The following is a 17,192-nucleotide window of genomic DNA, read 5'->3' as shown; positions in this document are numbered from 1 at the left end:
CCTCTGTTGATAACTCTCTGCTCTAGCCTTGGAATCCTGTTCAAAAATTCTGCAACAGTCAACCAAGTCAGAAAACACCCTGATCCTCTGATATCCAATAGCTTGTTTGATCTCAGGACGCAACCCGTTCTCAAACTTCACACATTTCGAAAATTCTCCAGCAGCCTCATTATAGGGAGTATAGTACTTTGACAGCTCGGTGAACTTCGCAGCATACTCAATAACCGACCTGTTACCCTGCTTCAATTCCAAAAACTCTATCTCTTTCTTTCCTCTGACATCTTCTGGAAAATACTTTCTCAGGAACCTTTCCCTGAACACAGCCCAAGTGATCTCAGTATTCCCAGCAGATTCCAACTCAGTGCGGGTAGCAACCCACCAATCATCAGCTTCCTCTGACAGCATATGTGTACCGAACCTGACCTTCTGGTTATCAGCACACTCAGTTACTCTGAAGATCCTCTCGATCTCCTTCAACCACTTCTGAGCACCATCTGGATCGTATGCTCCCTTGAACATTGGAGGATTGTTCTTCTGGAACTCACTCAGTTGACGAGCAGCTCCCATTCCTACAACATTTGGATTCCCTCCAAGTACTCCAGCCAGCATACCCAGAGCTTCAGCAATCGCAGCATCATCTCTACCTCTTCCAGCCATCTCTATTCTGAAAACCCAACAAACTAAAACAATAAGTACTGATAGGGTTACACAACACCTATCCCGTACAGGGAAAACAGAATAATTACGACTCGACACGACCGACTATGCTCTGATACCACTAATGTAACACCCTTCTAAAATACCCCAAAATTAATTAAAATAATAAACATATAATCAGAGTAATAGTGCACCAAGGGTGTCACACAAACATTCCACCATTTAAACAATATAACCATCATGCTCTTTTATTTAATTTAAATATAAAGTATTTGCACAATTACGCAGCGGATAGAGATCAACTCAATCATGCAAAACATGTAACATCACATGTAATTTAGTTCAACAACAACAACAATAGTCAAAGTTTTCCCGCCCGATGTTACATCTATCAGAGCATGACCCACTAGGGAGACTACACTAGACTCCAAGCATTTGCTTCTACTCAACTCATTTCTCGTTACCTGAAAAATAGTTGTAAGGGTGAGTTCCTCAATCAATATAATAAGCATTATAAAACAACATGTAATGCCAAGTAATTAACACATCAATCGCCCTAATTGCAATACACATTCAGTAATAGCTCATTGGCTTAAACATCATACTCAACATCAATATACAATACCAGTATAATCTCAAATCATACTTAACAACAACACAACACACGTATAATATTGGAACACATCCATTCATATTATACGCCATACATATTTTTATGCAATGAGACTCTACACATGCGGTACCGACTATTCTTGAACATATAGTTCAAGCTCACCGATCCCTCCAGATACGGCTACTAAGCTCACTAGTCCCACTCATTTGAGACCTAGTGACTCACTCACTAATTCCTCACCATGGGAATTAGCTACAGCCCCGAAGGCTAGACTATGCACACTAATCATCTAGTATGCAAACATCAACAACAAACCCACAATGGTTCACTCACTAATTCCTCACTATGGGAATTAGCTACAGCCCCGAAGGCTATGCCATGCATGCTAATCATCTAGCAATGCAACATCAACAATAATTCAAGAATAAACATATGCTCACACTCTGAGCCATACAACAGTCCATTCACACATACATGCATAATATATACATTCACAGCATCATGTACATCATTATACATCATCAATCTTTCATCACATAAGCATGTCAGATTATGCCAAACAACAATCACAATATTAGTACATTTTCAATATTGCATATACTGCTCAAAACAGCGGGAATTTATCCCTATTACACCATAAGCAACATAGGCCAACCCTCAATTAGGTACACCACATTTAAAAACAATAATTTTTCACTCTGCAACAGTGTTAACCGGTTAACGCCCTGGGTTAACCGGTTAACGCAGGCAAAACTCACTTTCTGGCAAAACGCAACAGCGTTAACCGGTTAACACCCTGGGTTAACCGGTTAACGCAGGCAAAACTCAATATTTTCACATTTCAATACAGTGTTAACCGGTTAACACCCTGGGTTAACCGGTTAACGCAGACCAAACAACGATTCCTGCGCTAACACACGGCAGAATGCAGAATTCCGCCTTTGGAGGACTTCCGGACCTCCGATTCCGATTCCGTAAAAAGCTATACGATCGGGAAAACATTACTCACACAAATACCGATTTAATTTCAACTTTCAGCACAGTTCATCCCACAACATTTCAACATTTACAAATCCCAATTAGGGTCAAATTAACGGCTTATCACTACCCATGACATATTATCCCAAAATACCCATTAATCGACGATAAACCCCCCTTACCTGAGTTAATCGACGAATCTTTAAGCTCCAAACTCTTCTCTCTTCAACCTTCAGCCCTTGCTCTGTCTCTTTGCCCTTTCCTCTTTCACGATCGTTTCTCTGTTTTTCACGTGAAATGTTTTTACTCCCAATGGGACTTTTTTCCTTAATTCCATCTTATATATATTTTCCAAATAATAATTATTATTCCAAAATAATAATAATTCAAAAATAATAATAATAATAATAAAATTTTCAATTATTTAATTAAATTAATAATTAAATTATTAACTCAATTCAAATAATTATTTTATTATTATCGGGGTGTTACAAGGCTCGCGCCTCCACTTTCAACTTCCCAATCAGACTGCTCAAGCTGCAAGCATCGGTCAGGTCCCAACCTTTCCCTTTGGTTACCCAGGGGAAACCTCTGTGCCCGTGATGACATACCCTGCATCCCAGTACATGCAGACAAGGGAACCTCAGGCCCCCAATGATCAACCTGGAACGAAATACTTTCAACCTGCTACCGCTGCTCAGACCGTGCCAACGGGTTTCTCCTACCCGCCACAGATGTGGTTCACCCCAAACATGCCCGCTCCTATCGCTTCCAAAACTTCTCAACCGGCCAGTCTGGTCGCTCCTCCCGCTGTTGATCCGGCTAGACCTGCGGATTATTATCTCTTGGATGACATAATAAGGGCCATTGAGGGTTTCTATTCCTTTGGCATAGACGCTTGAGACCTTTGCTTAGTCCCGAACATGGTGTTACCCCAGAAATTCAAGGTGCCTGACCTTCCCAAATACAAAGGCCTTAGTTGTCCCCGCAATCATCTCACTATGTACTGTAGGAAGATGGCTTCACACATTGATAACGACAACCTCTTGATTCATTGCTTCCAAGATAGCCTGGCTGGGGCCTCCTAGGATTGGTACATGAGTCTGGAGTGTTCGAAGATCCGGTCAAGGAGGGACCTCTCTGAGGCATTCTTGAAATAGTATAAGTACAACCTTGGCATGGCTCCGACAATGCTTCAATTACAGAATCAGACGCAAAGATCTAATGAAAACTTCAAGGAATATGCTCAACGTTGGCGCGAAATGGCGTCTAGGGTTTGGCCAGCATTATCTGACAATGAGTTGGTGGACATATTCATGGGTACGCTACAAGGGCTGTATTTTAAAAAGATGATTGACAATTCATCAACAAATTTTGTTAATACAGTTACCATTGGGGAACGTGTTAAGAGTGGGCTAAAATCTGGGAAAATAACAGACACGACCACACAGCAGATAACCAACAAGAAACCGCATGGAGGCTTCACTAAAAGGAAGGAGGGGGAGGCAAACGCTGTAATGGTGAAGGCTCGCCCCCGATATCAATTTTCGTTGGCCCCTATGCTGTTTTATCTGTATCTGTATGTCGCGACAGCTCAATACCAACAATCGCCTTTCCAGTATCAACCACAACAATCAGCTCCTACTCAGAAAAATCAGAATCAACAATACAACTGTGACAATAGAGGGCAGAATAACAGAGGAAATTATGGCAGACGCGCTCAATATGACAAGATCCCAGTGCCATATGCTAACTTGGTACCATATTTGATCCATGTGGGGGCTATTGTGCCAAAGGAAATCCCTCAGGCCGTGCCACCTTATCATCATAAAAATAACGCCAATGCCTCATGCGCCTACCATGTTGGCCATGTGGGACATTCCACCGAAGACTGTTGGTCGTTAAAGAACAAAATATAAGACTTGATTGATAGAAAGATCTTGACCTTCTCGGAGGAAAAGCCGAACGTAAAAACGAACCCCTACCTAATCATGATGGTCCTACGGTCAGTGTTGTCATTGAAGAAGAATCCACAGAACCCGTGAAATGGGTCGATGAGGTGAAAACTCTGTTATCCGTTGTGTTGAGAAAACTGGAAGAGTTTGGGTTTCTGGAAGGGGTGCATAATGACTGCTCAGTGTGCGAGTCTGATCCGGATGGTTGCAAACAGTTGAGAGGATGTGTGCAAGAATTGATGGATCAAGGGTTAATACAATTTTCCAAGTCCAAAGCAGCAGAAGAAGTGGCAGTGATTAAACCAATAACAATAGTATACAGGTAAAAGAAAGTTGAAGCTCCCCCCAGGAGGATTTAGCCGATTCATTTCCGTGTTCCAACTCTGTTCCCGTATCAGTATACCAAGGACGTGCCTTGGAATTATGAGACCACAACATATTTGGGAGGAAAAGAAATCTGCATTTCTGATATAGAAATCGTCAACATTGCTGGAGCGGGAGGAATGACTCGAAGCGGTCATGTATTCGCTCCTAAATACACTCATAGGGTGTCTCCAACACCCATAGTTGTCCCACCTAAGGAGAAGGCAACTCCTATGCCAACTCCACAGGCAAGGGCAACTGTACTCGCCACTCCGACCATGACAACTGCTCCTGTATTAATGAAGGTTATTGACACCAATAAAGTTGCCGAGGCCGAAGCATCCAAGGGTAAAAGGCCAATGGTTGAGAAAGAACAGTCTGAATATCACAAGAAGAATATCACCTTTGAGGAAAGTCAGGAATTCCTCAAACTGATCAAGAAGAGTGACTTCAAGATTATTGAACAGTTGAACCAAACGCCCTCCAAAATATCAATTTTGTCTTTGCTGTTGAGTTCTGAGGCTCATCGCAAAACATTGCTGAAAGTTCTAAATACCGCTCATGTGATGCAAGATATCACGGTCGATCAATTTGACGATGTGGTTGCCAATATCACTGCCAGTAGGTATCTAGGATTTAATGAAGCAGGCTACCGCCTGAGGGAAAAGCCTACAACAAAGCACTACATATTTCGGTCACATGTACTGACTCTCTCTTATCCCGAGTCCTCGTTGATACTGGATCCTCGCTTAACATACTGCCAAAGTCCACTTTAAGCCAGTTACAGCTTAAGGTGCCCGAGATGAGGACCAGTGCATTGTTCGCTAGAGCTTTCGATGGTTCCCGAAGGCATGTAATTGGGGAGGTCGATTTGCCTATCTGTGTCGGACCACACCAGTTCGACATCACATTCCAAGTCATGGACATCAACCCAGCCTACAGTTGTCTGTTGGGTAGACCATGGATTCATGCCGCTGGGGCAGCCACTTCTATTTTACACCAGAAGCTGAAGTACTTGATAGATGACAAACTGGTAATTGTATGTGGGGAAGAAGATTTGTTGGTCAGTGAACTCTTCTCCTTCAGATATGTTGAAACAGATGAGAAGATCGTCGAGGTTCCGCTCCACTGTCTAGAATTTGAAGATGTCAGTTCCGTCACAGCCAACAACAATTAATCATCCGCTACCATCCTATCCTCAACGAAGAGTGCCAAGCAGACATTGGAGAAAGGCCTGCTTCCCGGTTGGGGTAAGGTCGTTAATATGGCAGAAAAGCGCGACAGGTTTGGTATCGGTTATCACCCAGCAACAAGCAAGGTGAGTTCGAAGAAAAAGCAATTCAATCCGGTCAAGTTCAGCAGCACCGGCTATCAAAGTGAGCATACCGTGGCAGTCATTGGAGAGTCCAGCGGTAACAAGCCAGGGGCATCCAGCCTCATTCACAGATGTCCTCCAGGATTCAAGCTTCCCAATTGGACAACCACCGTGATCCCTATGGTGTACTCGGAAAAAACGTAATGCATTTTGTTTTCTCCATCCCTCGTCCTCGCCCGAGATGAGAGGATAGCTTGTAAGGGCCCTCATGTTTAAAAGTATTATGTGAACAAATAAAAAGTACTTTTTTGCATGCAAAACTTGTGTTCCCTTTCTTTCAGTTATTTTCTGTTTTCACTAAAACACAGTGAAATGGCAAAGATTTCTTTTCCTTTTTCCACTTTTTCTCAAAAAAAAACATACTGAAATAAGCTCATCATATGCAGAGCAAATAAAACCATTGATTACGACATGGCTAAAATCAACTATGAATCTGGACTCACAATCAACCAAGCTGAAGACTACAGTGAGGAAGATTGTGAATTATCAGCTAAACTAGCACGACTCCTTGAGCACGAAGAGAAAGAGATTCAGTCATATAAAGAACCAATGGATTTCGTTAACTTGGGTTCTGAAACTGACAAAAAAGAGGTAAATGTTGGGGCATCTATTGCCAGGCATGTACACTCCGAGTTGGTAGAATTGTTACGTGAATATATTGACGTCTTCACTTGGTCGTATCAAGATATGCCAGGGTTAGACACCAGCATTGTTGAACATCACCTACCGCTCAAGCCCGAATGTCCTCCAGTCAAGCAGAAGCTCAGAAGGACCAGAGCCGATATGGCACTCAAGATCAAGGAAGAGGTTAAAAAGCAGCTAGATGTCGGCTTCTTAGCCATTTCCGAATATCTGCAGTGGGTTGCTAACATCGTTCCAGTTTTGAAGAAGGATGGTAAAGTCAGAATGTGTGTAGACTATCGAGACCTCAATAGAGCCAGCCCAAAGGATGGCTTCCCTTTGCCTCATATTGATGTTTTGGTCGACAACACAGCTCAATTCTCCGTCTTTTCTTTCATGGATGGGTTCTCCAGGTACAATTAGATAAAGATGTCACCAGACGATATGGAGAAGACAACTTTTATCACACCCTGGGGAACTTACTACTACAAAGTCATGCCATTCGGCTTGAAGAATGCAGGGGCAACATATCGGTGCGCCATGGTGACACTCTTTCACGGCATGATTCATGAAGAGATTGAGGTTTATGTGGATGACATGATTGCCAAATCCAGAACTGAGGAAGATCATCTGGTAAATCTGAGAAAGTTGTTTGTCAGACTCCAAAAATTTAAACTGTGTCTGAATCCGGCTAAATGTACTTTTGGGGTCCGATCAGATAAACTTTTGGGTTTCATAGTCAGTCAGAAGGGTATTGAGGTTGATCCCGACAAAGTTCGAGCCATCCAAGATATGCCAGCTCCCCGAACAGAAAAAGAAGTCTGAGGCTTCCTTGGGCGACTTAATTACATATCCAGATTCATATCTCACCTGACGGCTACCTGCGAACCGATATTCAAGTTGTTGAGAAAAAACCAATCAATTGTGTGGAACAACGATTGCCAAGTGGCATTCGATAAAATAAAAAAGTACTTGCAAGAACCACTGGTTCCTGGTAGGCCGCTCATTATGTACGTCACAGTGCTTGATGAATCCATGGGGTGCGTTTTGGGCCAACACGACGACACAGGCAAGAAAGAACATGATATCTACTATCTCAGCAAGAAATTCACTGAATGTGAGACCCGATACTCATTTTTAGAGAAGACTTGTTGTGCTCTGACTTGGGTTGCTCGACGTCTGAGACAATATATGATTTGCCATACTACTTTATTGATATCCAAGATGGATCTGATAAAGTATATATTTGAAAAGCCTGTTGTTACTGGTAGAATTGCCCGGTGGAAAATGCTTCTAACCAAGTATGATATACAGTACATGACCCAAAAAGCAATAAAAGGGAGTGTTCTATCTGACTATCTCGCTCACCTGCCTGTCGAAGGTTACCAATCGTTGAGGTTTGACTTTCCAGATGAAGACATCATGTTTATCAGAGACTTTACTATGCCCGGCTTCGAGGTAAGCCCTGAGGAAGGCCCCGAACCAGGATCGTGATGAACGCTCGTGTTCGACGATGCTTCCAATGCCCGAGGTCATGGCATAGGTGTTGTTATCACCTCTCCAACTGGTTTTCACATTCCCTTTACCGCTAGATTGTGTTTTAACTGCACCAACAACATGGCAGAATATGAAGCATGTATCTACGATTTAGAGGCGACAATTGACTTGAGAATCAAAATACTTGAGGTATTCGATGATTCAGCTCTGGTAATCATTCAGGTGAAGGGCGATTGGGAGACTCGGGATAGCAAGTTGATACCCTACAAAGAGCACATCAGAAAACTGATACCTTGTTTTGACGAAATCTCCTTTCACCATATTTCTAGGGAAGAAAATCAGTTAGCAGACGCTCTAGCCATGCTGGCATCTTAGTTCAAAGTCAAATGGAAGAATGAAGCACCATCCATCCAGATTGACCACTTAGATGAACCAACACATTGTCTAGCAATTGTGGTCGATCCTGACGATAAGCCTTGGTTCTATGACATCAAAACATTTCTGGAGAAACAGCAATATCCTGAGGGTATATCCATTACCGATAAGAAGGCTATAAGAAGACTCTCTTCTAAGTTCTTCCTAAACGGTGATGTGTTATATAAAAGGAATTATGATTTTGTACTGCTCAGATGTGTGGATAGACACGAAGCTAGTACGATCATAAGGTCCATACACGAGGGCTGCGAGGGTGTACATCCAAAGGGTCCTGCTATGGCCAAGAAGATTCTCCGGGCTGGTTATTATTGGACGACAATGGAGGTTGATTGCTACAACTTTGTGAAAAAATGCCATAAGTTCCAGATATATGGTGATAAAATATTTATGCCACCAACTCCGTTGAATGTTTTAACTTCTCCATGGCCTTTTTCTATGTGGGCCATCGATATGATTGGGATGATAGAGCCCAAAGCTTCCAATGGACATCGATTCATCCTAGTCGCTATTGATTACTTCACGAAATGGGTCGAGGCTGCTTCATATGCTAATGTCACTCGACAAGTGGTTACCCGGTTTATCAAAAAAGAGATAATCTGCTGCTATGGAATACCTAGTAAGATCATCACTGATAACGCCAGTAACCTCAACAACACAATGATGAGGGAGTTGTGTGAAGAATTCAAGATCGATCACCACAACTCTTCACCATACCGGCCCAAGATGAATGGCACCGTAGAAGCAGCTAACAAAAATATCAAAAGAATCGTCCAAAAGATGGTCAAGACATACAAGGACTGGCATGAGATGTTACCTTTCGCTTTACACGGTTACAGAACCTCAATCCGCACATCCACTAGGGCAACTCCATACTCTCTGGTTTATGGAATGGAGGTTGTCCTACCGATCGAAGTCGAGATTCCTTCACTCAGGGTCATCATGGAAGCTGATCTTGATGAAGCTGAATGGGTTCAATCTCGGTATGACCAGCTGAATCTAATTGAAGAGAAGCATTTGACGGCCATCTGTCATGGTCAGTTATACCAAAGACGTCTCAAACAAGCTTTTGATAAGAAGGTTCTTCCTCGTGCGTACCACGTTGGAGACCTCATGCTCAAGAGGTATTCTGCCATTCACTCAGACCCGCGAGGCAAATGGACTCCCAACTATGAGGGACCTTTCGTAGTCAAAAAGGTCTTCTCAGGTGGGTCTTTAATCCTCACAACAATGGATGGGGAAGATTTGCCTTCGCCAGTGAATGCATACATAGTCAAAAAATATTATGCCCAAAAAGAAATGATGAAAGCCCGCTAGTTTAACCTCCGCAAGGTGAATCTAGGCAAAAATGGCTATCCCGGTGGACCAAAAATGACTTGTCCATGCAAAAGTTAGGGAACACATATGAAGCTCGCTAAGACGAAAACCCGAAAGGGCGGCTTAGGAAAAAAGGAGCATCCCGATGGAAAAAAAGAATTGAAAGATCCAGGCAAAAGTTAGGGATAAAGGCATTGACTATGATCCTTGAGTCTACACGCTACAAGCTAGATATTAGAGGCTCAAGGACCGATCCAATCACCGACAGCCGAAGCAAGGTCTTGGGATTCAGATTATATGGTAGACTAAGGCCAATGTTGTAATCAATGGAGAAAATCATGAAGGAGAATTGCGGTCCAAAACGCAGCGGAAATTAAAATTTCTCCTTTAGAGATCCTTACGAATTATCATGATCAGTGATAGAATATTTACCTCTTGTGATGATCGAAACCTTTGATGCAGATCTCTTGTGACGATCAAAACCTTTAATGCGGATCTCTTGTGACGATCAAAACCTTTGATGCAGATCTCTTGTGACGATCAAAACCTTTGATGCAAATCCACGAAACGATCACGAACGTTGAACGATGACAACGTCTCTACTCAGTCCACACGAACGGGTTCCTTCAATCTCAGTGCTAGCTGGTACGAATGAAGGCTTTGAGTGAGAGAGAGAGAGAGAGTGAAAACGAAAAGAATGCAACCGCAAATTTTTGCTTCTGCACAAGGGTTCTATTTATAGAACCACTTGTGTGGGCTTCAAGCTAAAAGCCCACTTAAGTGTATTTTGGCCCATATCTTATAATATGCCCAAAATCACTTAAGCTCATGGTACCTTCCCATATTTCGTATTCTACCCAAGTACATCGTACCTTACAATGCTCTATAACTCACTTAAGGGCACCGTACCTTACGGTATTCGTTAGTTACTCTATCTCTCATCAATCCGTCCTTTGTGTGTGACCCTGTAGGTTTTCGTGACGTTGGCAATTATATTAAATCACGCATTTAACATAATAAATAGTGAGCGGTATCTAGCAACACATCACTGCTACCCAAGACACGAAAATGTCATGTGATCTGACAATTCCTTCTGTGATAATACTTATGTGTATAATTACCCCTTTGCCCTTATGTCTATATTGAACACAAGGCATAAACCGTGTCATCCTTGTCCAGTTCAATATTGGGCCCATAGACATTTATCCTGTTACGCAGGATGGGAAAATTCCATCTAGGACACTCATGTCCCTCAGCATGCTTTGTGGAGTACCCATCAACTGTCTTTATGGTTATCCAGTTACGGACAACGTTGGATCAGCAATAAAGCACTCGACTTTACACCTAGGATCCATAGTGGTTTCAGGTCGAAGAGTGGTATACACCATTATCACCATGAGAATAACTTATGACACTTTGCATAACTTTCTATATAGTATTCTCATAGCGGGTCAATCCGGTATAAATATTACTCCTAATATTCATACCTATGTTTAAGACTTGATAACTCTTTATCCATGATCCATGAGATGTGATCATCAGTCTACAAACATAATAGTCTTAATGCTTTAATGTTATCCCACTTCACACTAAAGCTCGACTACGGATACTTTAAGAATAATGTCCTTATGTTTAATGTGTTCTCATGATTAAGTCACACTTAATACATTAAACGGACTATCTATTCCAGGGACTTTATTAATCAACCACAATAAAGAAAATGTCTTTTAAGTAATTCGATACAAGTACCAAAAAAGTATTGGTCTCTAGGGCTTACACCAACAATCTCCCACTAGCACTAGAGCCAATCAGGCATACCCTTAATACCCATAGATCTAGTATGGCCATCATGCTTCTGCTGCGCAAGAGGCTTTGTCAGTGGGTCAGCAATATTGTCAAGTGTAGGTACTTTACATATTTTCACATCTCCTCTATCTATTTTCTCTCAAATGAGATAACAACGCCTAAGTATGTGTTTGGATCGTTGGTGAGATCTAGGCTCCTTGGCTTGTGCGATAGCACCATTGTTATCACAGTAGAGACCAATGGGATCCACAATGCTAGGAACTATGCCAAGTTCACTAATGAACTTTTTGATCCAAACAGCTTCCTTTGCTGCACTTGAGGCAGCAATATACTCGGCCTCGGTTGTAGAATCAGCAACTGTATCTTGCTTTGAACTTTTCCAGCTCACAGCGCCACCGTTTAAGCAAAACACATAACCAGATTGCGATCTAAAGTCATCCTTATCTGTTTGGAAGCTAGCATCGATGTATCCAATTACAGCCAACTCTTCCTGACCTCCATATATCAAGAATGAGTCCTTAGTCCTTCTTAAATACTTAAGGATATTCTTGACAGCTACCCAGTGAGCATCACCAGGATCAGATTGGTACCTACTTGTTGCACTTAAAGCATACGAGACATCTGGTCGAGTACATAACATGGCATACATGATAGATCCTATCGCAGATGCATATGGAATCTTATTCATGCGATCCCTTTCTTCCTTAGTTAAAGGGGATTGTGTTTTTGATAGACACAGGCCATGTTGCATAGGTATGAATCCTTTCTTGGAATCATGCATATTAAAGCGTCTCAACACTTTGTCTATGTATGTACTCTGACTTAGGCCAAGCAGTTTTTGTGATCTATCTCTATAGATTCTGATTCCTAATATATAGGCTGCTTCACCTAGGTCTTTCATAGAAAAGCATTTCCCCAACCAAGACTTTACTTGTTGTAGGGTAGGGATATCGTTTCCAATGAGTAATATGTCATCTACATACAATACCAGGAAAACGATCATGCTCCCACTAACCTTCTTGTAGACACAAGGCTCATCTTCGTTCTTGATGAATCCATATTGTTTTACTGTTTCATCAAAATGAAGATTCCAGCTTCTGGAAGCTTGCTTCATTCCATAGATTGATCTTTGTAACTTACATATCTTTTGGGCTTCCTCTGGTACGTCAAATCCTTCAGGCTGTGTCATGTACACATCCTCAAGAAGATTTCCATTAAGGAAAGCAGTTTTGACATCCATCTGCCATATTTCATAATCATGATATGCAGCGATAGCAAGTAAAATCCGAACAGATTTAAGAATTGCAACTGGTGAAAAGGTTTCTTCATAGTCAATCCCATGAATTTGTTTATATCCTTTTGCAACCAGTCTTGCCTTATAGGTATGTACCTTACCATCCATGTCAGTCTTCTTTTTGAAGACCCACTTGCATCCTATAGGGTTAACTCCTACAGGAGGCTCTACCAAGGTCCAAACTTGGTTTGTGTACATGGAATCCATTTCAGATTTCATGGCTTCTAGCCACTTCTCAGACTCGGGACCAGTTATGGCCTCTTGGTAGGTCACAGGCTCATCTTGATCCATGAGTAATACATCACCTTGATCAGTTATGAGATATCCATATCTCTGAGGTAGTTGACGTATCCTGCTTGACCTACGCTGGTTTTGTTCTATTTGAGCAGGTTGCTCTTCCACAACTTCTTGTGTTTCCTGCTCTAATTCCTCCATAGGTGTATCTATGCTTTGTGATTCTTGAATTTCTTCAAGCTCTACATTCCTCCCACTGGTTCCTTTGGAAATAAAATCCTTTTCTAGGAAAACTCCAGTTCGAGCGACAAACACTTTGCCCTCAGAAGGATTGTAGAAGTAATACCCTCTTATTTCTTTAGGATACCCCACAGATAAGCATTTTTCAGATTTGGGCTCAAGCTTAGTTAAAATTTGTCGTTTCACATAAACCTCGCAACCCCAAATCTTTATGTAAGACATATGTGGTCTCTTACCACTCCATATCTCATATGGTGTCTTATTAACCTTTTGGATGGAACATGGTTAAGTGTGTAAGTTGTTGTCAATAGTGCATGTCCGCAAATGGAGTTTGGAAGATCGACGTGACTCATCATGGATTTAACTCATTAGGTTTCATCCTTTTAGTATTAATGTTATAAGTTGGCATTATGAGACCAAGGACACATAGTCCATTGCTCACTTGTGCAGTAGCATAGAATATATCATTCAAATAAATTGAGCAACAATTGTTCTTTATTATAAATGAAAAACCAAACTTGTCCAAACAAGAAATGGAAATAATATTCCTGCTAATTGCAGGTACATAATAACAGTTCTCTAACTGAATTATTAAACCACTAGGTAAAGTTAATACATAAGTTCCTACGGCTAAAGCAGCAACCTTTGCTCCATTGCCAACTCGTAGGTCAACTTCACCTTTTGCCAAATCTCTACTTCTTTTTAGCCCCTGCACATTTGTACAAATGTGAGAACCACATCCAGTATCTAATACCCATGATGCAGAAGTAGATAAATTAATTTCAATAACAAAAATACCTAAAGTTGGAGTCTCTACTCCATACTTCCTATCTTCCAAGTACTTTGGGCAGTTTCTCTTCCAGTGTCCGGTCTTACCGCAATGGAAGCAGGTGCCTGCCTTTGCTATGCCTCCTTTAGGCTTCAAAGCAGCAACAGTAGGTCTGGGTTTGGCAACTTCCTTGCCTTTCCTTTTATCACCCTGCTTGGTAGGCCTTTTGTTCTGTCTCTTTCCATTTCCGATCATCAGAATGGACTTCCCTTTTGTCTTCAGATTCTGCTCAGCTGTTCTCAACATGCCTAGCAGTTCAGGAAGAGATTTATCCATGTCATTCATGTTGAAATTTAGGACAAATTGACTGAATCTTTCTGGCAACGATTGCAAGATCAAATCAGTCGCAAGTTCCTTTCCGAGGGGAAAACCCAACCTATCAAGGTTTTCCACATACCCAATCATCTTGAGCACATGGGGACTTACAGGGGCTCCCTCAGCTAACTTGCTTTGAAAAAGGGCTTTTGAAACCTCAAACCTCTCATGCCTTGCTTGCTCTTGATAGAGCAACTTCAGGTGTTCGATCATATCGAACGCTGACATGTTCTCATGTTGCTTTTGCAATTCTGAGTTCATGGTAGCTAGCATGAGACAAGCAGTTTCATTGGCATCATCGACATGCTTCTTATAAGCATCTCTTTCTGCCTTAGGTGCAGAACTAGGAGGTTCCTCTTCAGGAACAGGAGTCTCCAAGACATACAGCTTTTTATCATGTTTGAGGACAATCCTCAGGTTTCGGTGCCAATCCAGGAAATTTGTCCCAGACAATTTTTCCTTGTCAAGGATTGATCGCAAGATGTTGTTAGAGGTGTTTGTTGTCATGGTGATCTACATAAGAATTAATGAAAATATAAGTATCATTGACATATTTAATTAGGTCTTTAATCAAATATGCTCCCACTATTTTATTCAAAACAAATGACCCTCATCATTTGATTCAAAAAATCCCGTTGGAAGATTTTCTAGTGGGTCGAGATCCATATTTCACTTCGTTCTAAGTCCGCGTAGGTGGATTACACAAAACTAGGTTATTTAGGTAGGAACTCCTTCCAATTGTATCTCATACAACTCTCGAATATTTCAGTTGGGTGAATAACTCCTTATTCCAATCCATCATATGGATCATTCCCAACTCTTGCTTCTAAACATATATATAATCTTATTATAATTTGTTTAGTTAAGTTTGACCCATTGTTTTAACAGTTGGATATTACAATTATCCCATCGCACCTTACTAATATATAGATCATGCACCTCGCGTAGGCGAAACCTACATTATCCATTACTAGTCTTGATGAGTGTTAAAACTTGGAAAGCATAAACTTAATATTTAATTTGAGGGAATTGCAATTTTATGATCTCACCGGCTTATTTATCATATAAATCGTCTCTCACATGCATCAACATACATACACATGCATCAACATACATACACAATGAAACAGTTATGGCCCCTAGCGCAATTGTTCTCCCAAGCCAATGAGAGAACCTAAGCTAACCTAATAATGATCTAAGCTTCTCCAAGCAAGATCTTCAAGGTTGTCCTCCTTTAATATTGAATTCTTCTCTAAGCTTCTCCAAGCAAGATCTTCAAGATTGTCCTCCTTTGATATTGAAATCTTCTCTTTCTTCATAACATTGTCTTCTTCTCTTTCTTCATAACATTACATTCCAGAAGAAACTCGTTTTACATACGAGGGTTTGAGATGAGAAAAGAAGTTACATTAAGAGATCAAAAGGAGAGGCACGACACGCAGGTCGTATTTTAAAACCCAAAACAGAATAAAGGATGACTAAAGCCATAACTGATCACCACAAGGCAATAATAACAAACACATTATTATTATTAATTTTTAATTCCTTTAATTAATTAAAACCAAATTAAATTTCGGCGACCGATCACACTACGCAGAGTTAGCCGGGGGTTCCGCTGCCCGGTCAGCGGACGGGGTCAAGGGGCAGCGCCCTCTCGGGGTTGGAGGGGCAGCGCCCCTGTCCAAAATTTTAATGAACAATTCATTTGTAATGGACATTGTTTTTGAATCAACACAACCCTTGCGTAGTCACAAAACAGAACCCCGCGAGTGTGACGACCGTCACATGCATTGTTACGACCGTCACAGGTCATGTGAGTGTGACGACCGTCACAGGGTACGTTACGACCGTCACGCATCCAGTTTGTTACGCTTGTTACGTTCGTCACACGAGCTTCACGCGGCCAAAATAACAAACTTTGAAACAGTCAACACACGTGTTCCAAAAACCCTAAATTCACAACTCCTTGACGGCACAACCCTTGCGCCGTCACCAATTCTAATGCGCCAATTTCAGACCGTCAAACACACCTCGTTTGTTGATTTAGTATGATTGATCAACATGTCATTGCTTCACCATACTAATGTCGGATTCCGAAGCAAATGACCATTGATTGCTCAAAGGAAAACAATCATTTAGTGTTCGAATGAATGAAACAGAAACAGTATATCACATATACCGTACTTTGCATTAGGATTACTTATATCATATATAAGTTGATCGGTCTCAATTGCGTAACCTATGGACGATCGATGTATCGCTGCTTCACCATACTAATGTCGGATTCCGAAGCATAGTCAACATCAATCATCCAACTCGTACACTCATGATGCCAAATTTAATTGCCCGTTTAATTAATTGATTCATTCTGTCTTTTAATCATATTAATACAGAAAATAAACAACTATCCGAGTCATGGTTTCGTAAGTGGCTCTGATACCACTGAAGGAGAATTGCGGTCCAAAACGCAGCGGAAATTAAAATTTCTCCTTTAGAGATCCTTACGAATGGTCATGATCAGTGATAGAATATTTACCTCTTGTGATGATCGAAACCTTTGATGCAGATCTCTTGTGACGATCAAAACCTTTGATGCAGATCTCTTGTGACGATCAAAACCTTTGATGCAGATCTCTTGTGACGATCAAAACCTTTGATGCAGATCC

Source organism: Lathyrus oleraceus, chromosome 5, assembly GCF_024323335.1.
Source record: "Lathyrus oleraceus cultivar Zhongwan6 chromosome 5, CAAS_Psat_ZW6_1.0, whole genome shotgun sequence".
Classification (NCBI taxonomy): domain Eukaryota; kingdom Viridiplantae; phylum Streptophyta; class Magnoliopsida; order Fabales; family Fabaceae; genus Lathyrus; species Lathyrus oleraceus.
The sequence above is the reverse complement of the archived record's forward strand: the minus strand, read 5'-3'. Positions refer to the sequence as shown.